We start from the raw sequence: 17,342 nt of genomic DNA on the forward strand, positions 1-17,342 counted from the left end.
AAGATTTCTCAATTAGATATAGATGGAATCAAATGCAGATATCAAATACCGAATCAAAAATAAAAAAACAATCTTGCATGTCTAATTTTATAAACGGTAAAGCACATTCATTATAGCACGTGTTTGGTCAGGTTTTTTTGTTACCAAAAGTATTAATTTTTTTTTGTGAAACATATTTTTTTTTTCTTTTTAAAATTAAAAAGTTTGGTCAAGCTTTTAAAAAGTACTTTTAAGGAGTGTAAAAAATACTTTTAAGGAGCACCAGAAGCTGTCTTGAGAAGCACAAACACTTTTAAAAAGTATTTTTGAGAATAAACTCTTAGAAACACTTTTTAAAATTTGGTCAAATATTAGCTGTTGCTCAAAAGTATTTTTTAAATTAATTAGTTAAATACAAACTACTTGATTCGTAATTGTCGCTAAAAATTACAGCACCTATCTTTCTGATACAAGGGCTAACAACTTATGTTTATTATTTTCTTATTTACTGTTTTTTTATGAAATCTTAAGTGGTATTCGGTTCTACGTCGAGGCATAACGCCATCCTTTTTTATTATAATATTTTGGTTGATTATTTATTACTTCTTGTAATACTCTTTTGCTAACTTAGAGATAGATTCATAATATACACTTTAATAATATTATATCAACCGGTGCTATGTCCCCTTTAAAATTGTCTACTCAACACTCTTGTTTTCTTTTTCCCTTTGATACGACTTTAATGGCCAATGAAGCAATTGATAAATTTGTGAACAAATTTTAAAGAGTATACACTCGCCTTTACGCCTAGTTCAGTTGTCCCATTTTTTTCGTTTTAAGTTAATGTGTTTTAAATTAATAATTTATTTATACATATTCAATAGATTTTTTAAGATAAATACATAGTTCGAACCAAAGCTACAGAATTCGGCCTAACCCGCTCCAGACACTCTAGCTCTGCCCGTGATAACAATCATTCTCTATATAACAACAATTCGCTATAATGACCAAGATTTTAATATGGAACAAAGTTGTCATGTTATGTTATAATATATGTTATCCATAATAATACCTTGTTACAGAAGCCACAAATTATTCAAAAAATGAGATTGTTATAGAAAAATTTCACTTTAAAGAATTTACGCTTTCCAAAAGCTACTTTTTCCACATTTGGACTCCGAAAATTAACACTCATTTTAGCACGTCTAGAATCTCAAAATAATTCAACTTGCCAGTATGTGAAATAATGTGAAAAAAAAGGTTAAACAAAGAAAATACAATGCACACTATTGCACAAAGTCTATGAGTCAATAATTAATGTGTGACCTCAACTTTTGTCATTTTTCAGTAAGAAATTGTTATGAAATGAACAGTTTTTTGTAGCTCTTTTCGTAATTTAGCGGCCTAGCTGTTGTACATTAATTAGTATTTCTCCAAATTAATTAGCTTTCACCTTTTTATTTCTAAGACATGTATGTATCTTTCTTTTTATTTTTTCTTTTCAAATTCACATGCAAATATGCAATTACGCTACGTTGTCTAGTTTTCTTTTTTAAATTTCATGTGCTACATTGACTAGTTGAATAACTCCGAAATGACAACTTTTTAGGAGCATAGAACATACATCCCAATCATTACACAGTCAAATTTTTCTATAACAAACATTCTCTATAACGATTTTTCACTATAACGGTTAAATATATATTTTTTAGAGCAAACAAAATATATTCGAAATAAATCAAACTATTATCGAGAAATTTGACCATATGAGTGGAGTAAAAGAATAAAATCATCCAACATTAGCAATAAAAATAAAATAAAAAAGCCAAAAGCGGCGGTTTAAGGAGTCGGTGGATTGGCAATGTGTAAACGAGCTGTTCGCCGCAGCAAATCGGGAAAGAGGGCTAAGCTTAAACAGTGGCTGATTTCATGGGAGTAGCTGTTTGACACATGAGAAATTAAAATTAAACACTTCTACTCTTTTGGTTCGCACAAAGAGCTATACCCAAATTATAATACTGGAGTAATAATCTTATAATTATTAGCTGCATATAAAAATATTCTGATGAATGGTTAAGTTGGATTAGTACTGTTTACAATTTACGTTTTTTTTTTTAAACAAAAGTAAGAAGTATAAGGGCATCCCGATATGTAATGCATCTCGTATTCATACATAGTTCGAAGAAGAGCTCACCTCAATGGGTGTGAGGTAGAAAGTTTACTCTAATATAAATATTAGTAAACCTTCTACGTCTCAAACTCGTAATTTATAGGTCACACGAAAGTAATTATATCACATATCTAAAAATTGCTAATCTCGATATTGGATCCCATGTTGAATTTGGCATATCGTAATATATTGCTCCCTCCTATCCATATTAATTATCGTGTTATTAAATATATTTGGTCCAAAATAATTATCGATTTAAAAAATTCAAGGTATAATTAATTACTTCTTTTCCTTTTTGCCTTTAGTTTTAAATGTTCTTAAAAGCAAAATATTGACTATATTGCAATTGCATAGAAAACCTAAGGGTGAAGAGTATTAATTAATAAGAGTATAGTAATAAAAAGTCCTTTCATTAATAAGTTTTTAAAAGACGTGTAAAAGAAAAATACGATAAATAAAATGGACCAAAGAGAACATTATGGTAGAAAATAATCCTGATTTGCCAAATACAAAAATCCAATCAAACCTAGAATAAAATAATTCCTAATGTTGTATTGGGATTATTCTTCTAATCGCAGTAACCAAAGTACACATTGTTCAAACTAAATAAAAAATGTCAATGTAAAACTATTATTATAGTACTAATACAAAATAATTTAGTCATAATTAAGTTACAATAATTATTTTGAAAGACTCAAAATTTTATTTTTCATTGACTGATAGTACATATATTAAGTGCAAATAATATACGAGTAGTAGTATATATTTTGTGAAGGACCGAAATATTATGGGGTGCTGTCACTTTTATCCCATGATAAAAAATATTTATATTTAATAGTCGGAAAAAATATAATTTTTATATATAACATATATAATATATATATATATATATAATTTTTTTATTATTATTATTTTGACGACGGTTTTTCAAATATAAATGTAAGGTTGGGCCCAGAAGGAGTAACCGAATATGGAGGCGCCATTGGAGGCCGCAATGGCGCAAATTCCAACAGCATGGGCCCCATGTCATGTTCCTCAAATACCGCATGCATTCTTCTAACTTTTCTTTATGTTAATTCGCACTCCCATTATTGGAGTTGTACTAACTTGTAAATAGTTCTATCATATTTAATTAATTTAATGGGTTTAAAATTTATTATTGTATATATTTAATATTTTTTTGGCAAAAATATAAGATATGATCGAAAGCCATAAGTTCAGTTAAACTCATAACTTCTACACTAAATATGCCTTTGGCCACGTGGTTTGAGCTAATCTCGCTAACATTCTATATGATTTGAGATTCGATTAATTTAAATTTGTGTAGGAAAATTTTACTTTGAAAGTAAAGATTTTTTTTGTTTAATCAAAGATGACTTAGTCATTTAATTAAGGATAGAATACTTATCGCTCTATCATAACTTTTATAAGTTTTATTTTTTAAACGAAATTATTTATAATTATTTTTAGTAATTAAATAATATAAAATTCTTTTACGATATTAATTTCTTATAAGATAAACTATTCATAACGTATCTTTTCTTTCTTTCTTTTTCATCGGAGTCTCGAAAGGAACAATAACGTATCTCAAGGTTGATATTATGTGCACCGACTTTTATTAATTTTGATTTTAAAGATGGTAATTCTTTCTTCTTAAGAAAACTCAAAGCTTGGTTGTCTTTCTAAAAAATGTCCATATTGCTAGCTACTTATGCCAAGTGTAATGACTTGCATGAAAATGATAGATATTTTTCGTTTGCTTTTCTTATGGTCAGCAGAGTAAATGCATATGCATTTTAATGTTTTTTTGACGCTTAAGAATTGAGTTCTTAGGTCATAATCATTAATCATATGCCCTTATTGTTGTTATCATCTCTTCTTTAATCTCTTACGATCAAGAGTCGTTCGATTCATGTAGTAATTATGCAGCATGATAATACAAGAAATGTTTATACAATGACAATTAGAGCCCGTTTGGAAATTTGAATTGTTCGGCCAATACAGAAAAGTTCTTTTTGCCAGCAGTATAAGCAGTTTTTCTGTTTTGGGAAGAAACAGAAAATTCTAGCTTCTCCCAAGAAGTAAAAGCAGAAGTGAAAAATTAATTTATTCAAGACAAAACTATCCTCACCATAAATTTATATTTTCCAAATTATACCTTACTAATTTAAGTTTTTTCTTTTCATTTTTGTTTCTAGTTTTTACCATCCTATTAAAATTAAAGATATCATATATATGAATCATATTGTAACTTTTTAAAAAATTTATTAACTTTTCTTGTTTTTTTATCTTTTCTTTGTGTAATATCTCGTAACTTTCCAAATTATCTTCTTCTTTTTTCACACTAAAGCAAATTATTTGCATCATCTTTGGATTATCAATTCTCTTCCTACAAATAATTATTTATAATTTCTTCTATTATATGCTATTAGTTCACGAATTTTTAAAACAGTTATCAAATCTGATTTGTGAAAATAACCTACAAATAGGTAATAAATTTACAATTACATTGTGTAATCTATCTGTATATTATTAAAAGAAGAAGAAAATGCATCCATATTTAGTCAAGTGGCAGCCTCACAACAGGTCACTTGGCATTTTAGGACAAAGTTAGTAAGGTTAGGTAATAATTAGTTTCTTTTTGAATTTAAATTTTAAATAAATAAATTATATATTATGTATTGTTAATAATTAGTTACTCCCTTTAAATTAGAATTTAAACATACTTAACTACTTCTTTTATGATTTTTTATATATTTAAAATTATTTTTAGTTTACGCATATCTTTCAAGTTTGACACTCAAAATCATCTAGTTACAACACCATGGCTATATATAATTTCATCCGACAATATTCTTTTACCGATAAAGAATTCAACTATTATGCTAATGAAAATATTACTACAGAGGTTGATGAAGGAGATCAGCCTTTTGATATTCCTTTAGAAATGCGAGGCAAGTCTTCTACTAATATTGAATCGTTGTATAATAGAAGTAGAGATGAAATTGAGAAGAATTATCATGTGTGAGTGACTTTACTTATTATTTCATGATGGATTATCAATATATGGTAATTTGTGGATATACTTCTAATTTATAGTGAATGATGCTATTTTAATGATACGTTGTTATGCTTATGTTACTATTACGGTTTCTACTAGAGTTACTAATGAATTGTCTTTTCTTATTTTTTTATTTCCGTCTTTCTGAGCCGAGGGTCTATCGAAAACAGCCTCCCTGCCCTATTGGGATAGAGGTAAGGTTCGCGTACACATTACCCTCCCCAGACCCCACTTTGTGGGATTTTACTGGGTAGTTATTGTTGTTGTTGATGTTGTTGATTTTATTTTAATGATTCAAATCATCATATAAAAATAAGTAATTATACTATATAATATCATATACTTTAGTATAACTATATATGTAAAATTGATTTAAATCTTTAATATATTTTTTTACTTTATGTTTTATATTTTAATTAAATAAAATAAAAAAAAGTTATAAAAGTCTCTTACTATAAATATTTAAGTTCATTTTTACGTTTAAAAAAATTATACGACCTTGGTACTATCCTTTTTTGTAATTCAACACTCACAAGCACTTTTTGAAATGATTGGCCAAACACAAATTATTTACCAAATATTTTAAAAAGTACTTCTTAAATGAATTGGCCAAACTAGGGCTGCTTATCGGGCGGATTGGGCGGTTATTTACTCTTAACGGTTTGGCTTATTGGTTATCGGCTTTTAAATGTATCAATCCGCTAGCCACCCGATAAGATATCGGGCGGATTGGTATCAGTTTAGCTCTTATCTGGCGATTTATCGGCCTAATTCAATCTATATTGCGTGCATTAATTGTTTGCTAACAACCTAGCATACAAATTTAGAAATCGGAATTACACATTGAGTCCAGATATACACGTATGTTAACGCCTACATAAGAATGATGTTGTGTGTCATATGTTGGAAAGTGCAAAAGCAGAACGCATTGTACATTGTAGGCTACATTAACTGAAGATAAATTGAATGAGTTGATTCATTACCTTTCCAACACTGCCATTGATAAAGATGTTACTGCAATTGAGATCTCTATGAATAACACTAGGGTCATGAGTGTGTAGATAATCCAAGCCCTGTAGTATTTACCTAGACCACTTCTTCAATGCCTTAATCGAAACATGACGATGCTTCTTCCTATAATCTCTCAAATTACCAGAGGCACATTCCTCAGTTATGAAATTGAGGATGTTATGTTCATTGTCTTTCCAGACATGATATAGTACTATGATGTTGTAATTCTTCAAGTTCTTCAATAGTGTAATCTCCGGAAGTGGAAAGATTTTTGATATTTAATATATACATTGATAAAAATAAATTTTATATATATTCTTAACGGGTTAACGGATTATCCGTTAAGAAAATTGAATAATCTGCCCTCAAAGCGATAAAGCTTTTACTCTTTAAATTTTTAAGATCATAAATTTTTAAAACAAAATTAAAACTCCGTGACAAGTGAAACTATCTCATCTAAATTGAAATGGAGGGAGTAACTAAAATGAAAAGAACCTAACGCGTTGGTCTTGACTGAGCTGATTGAAACAAGTGATGGCGTGAGGGTAATTCTGGTAAGACACGAAAAAGAGGGCCACATTAAGCGAAAAAAATTATTGGGCATGAATTTGTCCCGTTAGTTGTCGTGGACTCGTGCCTAAAGTAGGGGGAATGTGCAATAAACAAGTCTGATGTAAATTTGAAACGGCTAGTATATCATTTCTAGGCTATTCCTCGCCGTGAAGTTTGACCAAAAAAACAAGTGATAACAACAGGTCATACTACTCTTAATTCTTACTAATTAATAAATAAATTTGGAAAAATTATGCTGACACATCAAATATTTATATTATATTTATTATTTATATTTATATTTTCCACAAATTTATCATTTGTAACTATACTTAAATTTTATAGTAAATTTATAAAAATAAAAGATATAAATTATTTTGAACTGAAATAAGAGAGCAACAAGCTTTTGTAGCTCAATTGGTTAGAGAGCATGCTTAGTTAGCTGAGGTTTGAGTTTGACTCTCAACAAGAGCATTTTATTTTTCTATATTTTTCTATTTCGTCTTAGTTGTATTCGAACGAATAAAGGTCGTATCCTTTGTATACACTCATGTATACAGTCAATATAAGTTATCTTTTGTATAAAGTTGATACATGTTGTCTTCGTTGCACGAACGAATACAGTTGATACATATTGTATTCGTTGCGCGTTTGAATACAAGTGATACAAGCTAGTAACAATTGAACAGTAGTTGTGAATAGTAATTAAACAAACTATATTTACTAGACTCTAAATTATAGTGCTTTATAAGAAATTTTGGTTTCGGAGTCTCCAATGTAAGATTTCTCAATTAGATATAGATGGAATCAAATGCAGATATCAAATACCGAATCAAAAATAAAAAAACAATCTTGCATGTCTAATTTTATAAACGGTAAAGCACATTCATTATAGCACGTGTTTGGTCAGGTTTTTTTGTTACCAAAAGTATTAATTTTTTTTTGTGAAACATATTTTTTTTTTCTTTTTAAAATTAAAAAGTTTGGTCAAGCTTTTAAAAAGTACTTTTAAGGAGTGTAAAAAATACTTTTAAGGAGCACCAGAAGCTGTCTTGAGAAGCACAAACACTTTTAAAAAGTATTTTTGAGAATAAACTCTTAGAAACACTTTTTAAAATTTGGTCAAATATTAGCTGTTGCTCAAAAGTATTTTTTAAATTAATTAGTTAAATACAAACTACTTGATTCGTAATTGTCGCTAAAAATTACAGCACCTATCTTTCTGATACAAGGGCTAACAACTTATGTTTATTATTTTCTTATTTACTGTTTTTTTATGAAATCTTAAGTGGTATTCGGTTCTACGTCGAGGCATAACGCCATCCTTTTTTATTATAATATTTTGGTTGATTATTTATTACTTCTTGTAATACTCTTTTGCTAACTTAGAGATAGATTCATAATATACACTTTAATAATATTATATCAACCGGTGCTATGTCCCCTTTAAAATTGTCTACTCAACACTCTTGTTTTCTTTTTCCCTTTGATACGACTTTAATGGCCAATGAAGCAATTGATAAATTTGTGAACAAATTTTAAAGAGTATACACTCGCCTTTACGCCTAGTTCAGTTGTCCCATTTTTTTCGTTTTAAGTTAATGTGTTTTAAATTAATAATTTATTTATACATATTCAATAGATTTTTTAAGATAAATACATAGTTCGAACCAAAGCTACAGAATTCGGCCTAACCCGCTCCAGACACTCTAGCTCTGCCCGTGATAACAATCATTCTCTATATAACAACAATTCGCTATAATGACCAAGATTTTAATATGGAACAAAGTTGTCATGTTATGTTATAATATATGTTATCCATAATAATACCTTGTTACAGAAGCCACAAATTATTCAAAAAATGAGATTGTTATAGAAAAATTTCACTTTAAAGAATTTACGCTTTCCAAAAGCTACTTTTTCCACATTTGGACTCCGAAAATTAACACTCATTTTAGCACGTCTAGAATCTCAAAATAATTCAACTTGCCAGTATGTGAAATAATGTGAAAAAAAAGGTTAAACAAAGAAAATACAATGCACACTATTGCACAAAGTCTATGAGTCAATAATTAATGTGTGACCTCAACTTTTGTCATTTTTCAGTAAGAAATTGTTATGAAATGAACAGTTTTTTGTAGCTCTTTTCGTAATTTAGCGGCCTAGCTGTTGTACATTAATTAGTATTTCTCCAAATTAATTAGCTTTCACCTTTTTATTTCTAAGACATGTATGTATCTTTCTTTTTATTTTTTCTTTTCAAATTCACATGCAAATATGCAATTACGCTACGTTGTCTAGTTTTCTTTTTTAAATTTCATGTGCTACATTGACTAGTTGAATAACTCCGAAATGACAACTTTTTAGGAGCATAGAACATACATCCCAATCATTACACAGTCAAATTTTTCTATAACAAACATTCTCTATAACGATTTTTCACTATAACGGTTAAATATATATTTTTTAGAGCAAACAAAATATATTCGAAATAAATCAAACTATTATCGAGAAATTTGACCATATGAGTGGAGTAAAAGAATAAAATCATCCAACATTAGCAATAAAAATAAAATAAAAAAGCCAAAAGCGGCGGTTTAAGGAGTCGGTGGATTGGCAATGTGTAAACGAGCTGTTCGCCGCAGCAAATCGGGAAAGAGGGCTAAGCTTAAACAGTGGCTGATTTCATGGGAGTAGCTGTTTGACACATGAGAAATTAAAATTAAACACTTCTACTCTTTTGGTTCGCACAAAGAGCTATACCCAAATTATAATACTGGAGTAATAATCTTATAATTATTAGCTGCATATAAAAATATTCTGATGAATGGTTAAGTTGGATTAGTACTGTTTACAATTTACGTTTTTTTTTTTAAACAAAAGTAAGAAGTATAAGGGCATCCCGATATGTAATGCATCTCGTATTCATACATAGTTCGAAGAAGAGCTCACCTCAATGGGTGTGAGGTAGAAAGTTTACTCTAATATAAATATTAGTAAACCTTCTACGTCTCAAACTCGTAATTTATAGGTCACACGAAAGTAATTATATCACATATCTAAAAATTGCTAATCTCGATATTGGATCCCATGTTGAATTTGGCATATCGTAATATATTGCTCCCTCCTATCCATATTAATTATCGTGTTATTAAATATATTTGGTCCAAAATAATTATCGATTTAAAAAATTCAAGGTATAATTAATTACTTCTTTTCCTTTTTGCCTTTAGTTTTAAATGTTCTTAAAAGCAAAATATTGACTATATTGCAATTGCATAGAAAACCTAAGGGTGAAGAGTATTAATTAATAAGAGTATAGTAATAAAAAGTCCTTTCATTAATAAGTTTTTAAAAGACGTGTAAAAGAAAAATACGATAAATAAAATGGACCAAAGAGAACATTATGGTAGAAAATAATCCTGATTTGCCAAATACAAAAATCCAATCAAACCTAGAATAAAATAATTCCTAATGTTGTATTGGGATTATTCTTCTAATCGCAGTAACCAAAGTACACATTGTTCAAACTAAATAAAAAATGTCAATGTAAAACTATTATTATAGTACTAATACAAAATAATTTAGTCATAATTAAGTTACAATAATTATTTTGAAAGACTCAAAATTTTATTTTTCATTGACTGATAGTACATATATTAAGTGCAAATAATATACGAGTAGTAGTATATATTTTGTGAAGGACCGAAATATTATGGGGTGCTGTCACTTTTATCCCATGATAAAAAATATTTATATTTAATAGTCGGAAAAAATATAATTTTTATATATAACATATATAATATATATATATATATATAATTTTTTTATTATTATTATTTTGACGACGGTTTTTCAAATATAAATGTAAGGTTGGGCCCAGAAGGAGTAACCGAATATGGAGGCGCCATTGGAGGCCGCAATGGCGCAAATTCCAACAGCATGGGCCCCATGTCATGTTCCTCAAATACCGCATGCATTCTTCTAACTTTTCTTTATGTTAATTCGCACTCCCATTATTGGAGTTGTACTAACTTGTAAATAGTTCTATCATATTTAATTAATTTAATGGGTTTAAAATTTATTATTGTATATATTTAATATTTTTTTGGCAAAAATATAAGATATGATCGAAAGCCATAAGTTCAGTTAAACTCATAACTTCTACACTAAATATGCCTTTGGCCACGTGGTTTGAGCTAATCTCGCTAACATTCTATATGATTTGAGATTCGATTAATTTAAATTTGTGTAGGAAAATTTTACTTTGAAAGTAAAGATTTTTTTTGTTTAATCAAAGATGACTTAGTCATTTAATTAAGGATAGAATACTTATCGCTCTATCATAACTTTTATAAGTTTTATTTTTTAAACGAAATTATTTATAATTATTTTTAGTAATTAAATAATATAAAATTCTTTTACGATATTAATTTCTTATAAGATAAACTATTCATAACGTATCTTTTCTTTCTTTCTTTTTCATCGGAGTCTCGAAAGGAACAATAACGTATCTCAAGGTTGATATTATGTGCACCGACTTTTATTAATTTTGATTTTAAAGATGGTAATTCTTTCTTCTTAAGAAAACTCAAAGCTTGGTTGTCTTTCTAAAAAATGTCCATATTGCTAGCTACTTATGCCAAGTGTAATGACTTGCATGAAAATGATAGATATTTTTCGTTTGCTTTTCTTATGGTCAGCAGAGTAAATGCATATGCATTTTAATGTTTTTTTGACGCTTAAGAATTGAGTTCTTAGGTCATAATCATTAATCATATGCCCTTATTGTTGTTATCATCTCTTCTTTAATCTCTTACGATCAAGAGTCGTTCGATTCATGTAGTAATTATGCAGCATGATAATACAAGAAATGTTTATACAATGACAATTAGAGCCCGTTTGGAAATTTGAATTGTTCGGCCAATACAGAAAAGTTCTTTTTGCCAGCAGTATAAGCAGTTTTTCTGTTTTGGGAAGAAACAGAAAATTCTAGCTTCTCCCAAGAAGTAAAAGCAGAAGTGAAAAATTAATTTATTCAAGACAAAACTATCCTCACCATAAATTTATATTTTCCAAATTATACCTTACTAATTTAAGTTTTTTCTTTTCATTTTTGTTTCTAGTTTTTACCATCCTATTAAAATTAAAGATATCATATATATGAATCATATTGTAACTTTTTAAAAAATTTATTAACTTTTCTTGTTTTTTTATCTTTTCTTTGTGTAATATCTCGTAACTTTCCAAATTATCTTCTTCTTTTTTCACACTAAAGCAAATTATTTGCATCATCTTTGGATTATCAATTCTCTTCCTACAAATAATTATTTATAATTTCTTCTATTATATGCTATTAGTTCACGAATTTTTAAAACAGTTATCAAATCTGATTTGTGAAAATAACCTACAAATAGGTAATAAATTTACAATTACATTGTGTAATCTATCTGTATATTATTAAAAGAAGAAGAAAATGCATCCATATTTAGTCAAGTGGCAGCCTCACAACAGGTCACTTGGCATTTTAGGACAAAGTTAGTAAGGTTAGGTAATAATTAGTTTCTTTTTGAATTTAAATTTTAAATAAATAAATTATATATTATGTATTGTTAATAATTAGTTACTCCCTTTAAATTAGAATTTAAACATACTTAACTACTTCTTTTATGATTTTTTATATATTTAAAATTATTTTTAGTTTACGCATATCTTTCAAGTTTGACACTCAAAATCATCTAGTTACAACACCATGGCTATATATAATTTCATCCGACAATATTCTTTTACCGATAAAGAATTCAACTATTATGCTAATGAAAATATTACTACAGAGGTTGATGAAGGAGATCAGCCTTTTGATATTCCTTTAGAAATGCGAGGCAAGTCTTCTACTAATATTGAATCGTTGTATAATAGAAGTAGAGATGAAATTGAGAAGAATTATCATGTGTGAGTGACTTTACTTATTATTTCATGATGGATTATCAATATATGGTAATTTGTGGATATACTTCTAATTTATAGTGAATGATGCTATTTTAATGATACGTTGTTATGCTTATGTTACTATTACGGTTTCTACTAGAGTTACTAATGAATTGTCTTTTCTTATTTTTTTATTTCCGTCTTTCTGAGCCGAGGGTCTATCGAAAACAGCCTCCCTGCCCTATTGGGATAGAGGTAAGGTTCGCGTACACATTACCCTCCCCAGACCCCACTTTGTGGGATTTTACTGGGTAGTTATTGTTGTTGTTGATGTTGTTGATTTTATTTTAATGATTCAAATCATCATATAAAAATAAGTAATTATACTATATAATATCATATACTTTAGTATAACTATATATGTAAAATTGATTTAAATCTTTAATATATTTTTTTACTTTATGTTTTATATTTTAATTAAATAAAATAAAAAAAAGTTATAAAAGTCTCTTACTATAAATATTTAAGTTCATTTTTACGTTTAAAAAAATTATACGACCTTGGTACTATCCTTTTTTGTAATTCAACACTCACAAGCACTTTTTGAAATGATTGGCCAAACACAAATTATTTACCAAATATTTTAAAAAGTACTTCTTAAATGAATTGGCCAAACTAGGGCTGCTTATCGGGCGGATTGGGCGGTTATTTACTCTTAACGGTTTGGCTTATTGGTTATCGGCTTTTAAATGTATCAATCCGCTAGCCACCCGATAAGATATCGGGCGGATTGGTATCAGTTTAGCTCTTATCTGGCGATTTATCGGCCTAATTCAATCTATATTGCGTGCATTAATTGTTTGCTAACAACCTAGCATACAAATTTAGAAATCGGAATTACACATTGAGTCCAGATATACACGTATGTTAACGCCTACATAAGAATGATGTTGTGTGTCATATGTTGGAAAGTGCAAAAGCAGAACGCATTGTACATTGTAGGCTACATTAACTGAAGATAAATTGAATGAGTTGATTCATTACCTTTCCAACACTGCCATTGATAAAGATGTTACTGCAATTGAGATCTCTATGAATAACACTAGGGTCATGAGTGTGTAGATAATCCAAGCCCTGTAGTATTTACCTAGACCACTTCTTCAATGCCTTAATCGAAACATGACGATGCTTCTTCCTATAATCTCTCAAATTACCAGAGGCACATTCCTCAGTTATGAAATTGAGGATGTTATGTTCATTGTCTTTCCAGACATGATATAGTACTATGATGTTGTAATTCTTCAAGTTCTTCAATAGTGTAATCTCCGGAAGTGGAAAGATTTTTGATATTTAATATATACATTGATAAAAATAAATTTTATATATATTCTTAACGGGTTAACGGATTATCCGTTAAGAAAATTGAATAATCTGCCCTCAAAGCGATAAGCCGTTAATAAAAAAAAGTTCAATTCATTCCCCGTCCGTTAAACCGTTAACCCGATTCCCAGAAGACATTAAGCTTCGGTTTCGGTTCGGTTTTCGATTTCGGATCGGTTTTGAACACCCCTAGGCCAAACACAAACACTTTTTTTTAAAAGTACTTTAAAAAAAGTACTTCTGAAAAAAAGTACTTTTCAAAATAAGCAGATATTGGCAGCTTGGCCAAACAGGCTCTTAAAAAGAAATTGTTATGCAGTGAGAGAGGTAGTAAACCGGCGGGCCAGATCGGATATGGGTGCGGGTCGAAAACGGGTAATGCAAAACGTATAAATTAGAGAAATTTTCATAAAACACTATCTTTTAGTGGTAATTAGCTATCTATAGATACCATTTGCTATATTACGGATTGTAGATACGTTTTATGTTGTTATAAGATGTATTTAAGCTATTGTATTTATGAATACAGTAGCAAAAATAGGTGTGAATCAGGGAAGTCCAGCTAATCAGTTGTTGTATTCGAGTGTATTCGACTGTATTCATAGCGTGAAATATGAGATTACAGCTGAACAAATTATTGTATTCGATTGTATTCGACTGTATTCACGGCGTGAAACATGGGATTACACTGCTTTTAAACGAAAAGGGAATCAGTTAACATAATAGACTCCTAATATAACTCAACAAACTCAATTATAACACACAAATTTTATATTTCCTTGTATAAAAAAGATTTTCAGACAAAAAATATCCCAAAAACATAGCAATCTTCAGAGAAATTATATAATACATCTGAATACATAAATTATATTAATTTAAAAAAACATATGAATACATTCATGACATATAGCGAGACAGTGACTATAATGAAATACATAGAATATAGCGGAATACATTGAAATACAATGAAAAAAGGACAGTGAATACAATAAAAATACATGGAATACAACGAGATACATTGAATTACAATAAAAAAAAGACAATGAATACAATGAAATACATAAAAATACAGCGTGATACGTTGAAAATACATTGAAACGGAGAGGACACTTTTGGGTATGATTGAGTCAAGTCCCATTGCTTTTTGACCTAGGCTGCCGTTTGAAACGGCGTTGCAACTTAAAACTTTATGAATCTTGTACTAGCTATTTGTGTTGGTCGTTAATGGGGTTCTTGCCATGTTTTGGCGTTTGTTACGTCCAGGCGTGTGACAGGGGTTTTTTGGGGTGGGAAGTGGCTGGTTGCTGTGGTTGGAGACGGGGTGTTCATGCCGCTGGTGTAATTGGTGGAAGAGGGTGGACGGTTGGAGGCTTGGGAGTGAAGAGGAGACGCTGGCTCTTGGATTTTCCGGCAACTGATGGCTGGCGGCGGTGAGCAGCTGGTGGACTAGCAGCGGCTGCTTAGGGGGGTTGGATACTGCTGGTTTTTGGGGTTCTCATGGTCTAGGGGTGTAGAAGAAGTAGAAGGGGTCGTTGGTTGTGTGATCGGCGAGCGGAGCCCTCAGTCGTGTTTTCAGGGAATGGGGGGAAGAGAATGACATGTATTAAAGCAGAGAGAGAAAGAAAATAGTGTAACTTAATAGCGTATTTAGTGGTTTAGAGGTAGGAGGTAACCAAAATTAGATATTTTGCTATAAACATTTAAATGTATCTATAGAATATAATTTTTTTAAAATATTATTTATTTAAAATAAATAAGGTGTTAACATTTGCTATATGAGATAAAAATTCATATCAATTATCCGACCCGATCTATATTTAATACGAATAAATAAGGAGTTAATTGGTGGATAATGTAAATGTTATGTACTTCAGGGCAAATTTTGTACACCATGGTAGTACACAATCATTCATTAGTTTGGTAGATCGCAAATATATTATTCTATGCGAAATTCTCCCTATTCATTAACAGTTAAAGTATGCAATTTATTCTTTGATATATATATATATATATATATATATATATATATCGAGTTGAAGCCCGACTTGAAGACTAAATTCAAAATAATTGAGCAAAAGCATAAGACCTTTAATGCCAGCTTATACTAAAAGTTGCATCAACCGAACGCGTAAGAGCCCCGGACTTGCCTAATGAGCCCCAAGGCCATATCACGAATCTAAGGATTCTCACCAACTCTAAAACTAGTCCACCTGGTCAGAAGCGAAGCAGAAAGGGGTGTAGAAGAAATAAAGCCTCAAGCTTTACTGATCCTGAAAACTGTTGAAGTAGATTACACACATGAATTTGATAGTAACAATATACTATAATATGTAATATTTCGTGTCTGCTCTAGTGGGATAAAGGTACAACCACTTTATGTAAACTATACAAAGCTTAGGCAATCTTAAGTTACCAACTATATAATGTATTACAACCAATAAGGTTAGAGATAATTTTATCCATAATAATTGAACTTTTGTGTTTGTTATTCAAAAATTACTTTTCTTTTTTTGGTTATATAAAAATTATTCAACTTTCTGTTCATTACACAAAAATCACTTTTCTTTCTTTTGTTACAAAAAAATCATTTTATTTTACTCTAGTTATCACAAAAATCACATTTTACTTAAAAGTCTATTATGCCCTTGATATTATATAAACATTCATATTTATGTATTACCTTCTATATTATATACTATATAATATATTTTTAACTATATATTTTATTTATAGATAAAATAATTTAATATTATTTTATTTATTATTTTTATAATATATTCATATATTTAATTTTTTCTTAATATTAATTTTCAAGATATATTAGTAGCGTTATAAACAAATTTTTTTCAGCAATTTTTTTTTTGAATTTAATTGACCGACCAAAGTTGGTCTGTAATTACCGACCAACTTTGGTCGATATGTTCTTCCGACCTTCAAAATACCGACCACACGTTAATGGTCGTGTTTTGGATAGTTATTGGTCATTACCGACCAACTTTGATTAAATTTTTTTGGACGGTTTTTCCCGAATTTCTAGTAATATAATTTCCCAAATAACCAATTGCCCTGGTAAATACCCAAAAAAATATCCCCAGCTAAATTCACATGTAGTACATAGAGATTTTCCTTCAAAGAAACATATAATTTTTTCCTCATTTTCTTGTTTGTTTGCCTGCGAATTTTCTCACAAAATGTACTTGCCGATTTATTTCTCTACTAATATATATAAAAGTTATTGACAAATTTAATAACGCTACTAAT

Source organism: Nicotiana tabacum, chromosome 10 (assembly GCF_000715075.1).
Source record: "Nicotiana tabacum cultivar K326 chromosome 10, ASM71507v2, whole genome shotgun sequence".
Lineage (NCBI taxonomy): Eukaryota > Viridiplantae > Streptophyta > Magnoliopsida > Solanales > Solanaceae > Nicotiana > Nicotiana tabacum.